The 1,863-nt window shown below is 50.3% G+C and overlaps 1 pseudogene; it reads left to right on the plus strand.

Moving 5' to 3' along the window:
• The first annotated feature begins 306 nt into the window (after positions 1 to 306).
• On the plus strand, positions 307 to 1,350 carry LOC147604640 (L-type lectin-domain containing receptor kinase VIII.1 pseudogene; annotated as a pseudogene).
• Positions 1,351 to 1,863: the final 513 nt, after the last annotated feature.

The following is a 1,863-nucleotide window of genomic DNA, read 5'->3' on the forward strand; positions in this document are numbered from 1 at the left end:
AGCAAGCAAGCTGCAAATCTATCTGCTCTACCTGTCGATCCCCCTAGGTAGCTTAATTGTCTACCTTACTGGTCTCCTCCATCTACTCTCAATTGTCTACCCCAACCCCCTTTACTCGATCTTCGCTATATTCTTAATTGTTACTCCGCTACCTTACCTGTCTGCTCCGCTGCCGCCTGGATCCGCCATAGTTGTCCTGCAAATAATATGGCAAGCTGTTGTATTGCCTGCTTGTGGCCACGAAAGAAAGGGGAATCAATTATCACCCATGACCCTCACTTGCTCAACCCCAGTAGAAGATACCCCATGGGGAACGGCACCACGGAAAGATTCGTGCAGCGGTTGGAGTCCACAAAGGGACCTCAACGCTTCACCTACGATGACCTGCGCTGTGCCACCGATAACTTCAGCACCATGCTTGGAGAAGGCGGCTTCGGCCCCGTCTATAAAGGCGTCCTTCCTGCTTTCAGCAATGAGGTGCTGCCGGTCCCCGTGGCAGTCAAGAGCATCTCCGCCCAGTCCTTCCAAGGCCGTAAAGAGTTCGAGTCCGAGGTGACCATCATCAGCAATATGATTCGCCACAGGAATTTGGTGAAACTGCGAGGCTGGTGCTACGAGAGTGCCCCCGAGGGCAGCCGATACCTACTGGTCTATGACTTCATGCCCAACGGCAGCCTGGAGAAGCTGCTCTACGATGACAAGGAATGCGTGGCCAAGCTATACTGGAAGCGGAGGTTCCAGATTTTGCAAGGGGTCGCAGCAGCGTTGCTCTATCTGCACGAAGACTGCGACAATGTGATCCTCCACAGGGACATCAAGTGCAGCAATGTCATGCTGGACGATAACTTCAACGCCAAGTTGGGTGACTTCGGGCTGTCAAGGAAGATGGAGGAGGGCATGTCCTTCTACATGACGGAAAGGATGCCCATGGGCACGCGGGGCTACATGGCGCCCGAGTACTGTCACACAAACAGGGCGACCAAGGAGTCGGATGTGTTTAGCTTTGGGATTGTGATGCTGGAGGTCGCTTGCGGCAGAAACCCCCTGGAAGCCATCGACTGTCACTCTGAGGTGAACACTCCCCGCATCAACCCGCTAGTGGACTGGGTGTGGGATCTTCACTTGCAGCAGAAAATTGTTGAGGCTGCGGACAGGAGGCTCCACCACATATTCAACCCGGATGAGATGAAGCGGGTATTGATCTCAGGGCTGGCGTGCTGTTATCCCGATCCCAAGGGCCGCCTCACCATGCGGGAAGCCACTAACGTTCTGAGCGGACACATGCAGTTACCTGTGCTCCCCGCTACCATGCCCGCCGGCTATGCCAGCCTCCAAAGCCTCAGAAACTGATCTACCCAAACGATACTTATAAACAAGTTCTACAAAAGCAAATTAACAGTCTGAGAGATCCTTTCTCTGTCTTGTGATGAAAGGTTTCTTTTGTTTCTCTTTGTGTAGCATGGAGGGATCTCATAAAAAAATCAGAAGCTTGTTTTACTAATTATATTTCTAAATGATCACTCTTCCTTTACTTAACTTGAAAGATCTATGTCCCCTCTGCGCAAAGAATTTTGCGGTGCTAGCAACGGAAGTAACACTTCTTGCGTAGGATAGAACCTCTCACTCGGAGTCTCGTCCACGAATATACGGACAAGAGACTAATCCCTCGGTTCTTTCAAAACCAAACCCAGAAAAACTTCCCTCACCTAGGAAGCACGGACGATTTTTTTAGGAAAATTTATTCGAAGATAGTCAAGAGCCTTAACTAACCAAACTTATCCGACTGAACCTGTAAGTCACATGGTCAAATCAAGGAAGAGACTTGCACTTGGATCATAGAGACCAACACTTTTTTCTCAATCA

The sequence above is a fragment of the Cibotium barometz genome, chromosome 61 (assembly GCF_041138505.1).
Source record: "Cibotium barometz isolate CiBa-2024 chromosome 61, ASM4113850v1, whole genome shotgun sequence".
Lineage (NCBI taxonomy): Eukaryota > Viridiplantae > Streptophyta > Polypodiopsida > Cyatheales > Cibotiaceae > Cibotium > Cibotium barometz.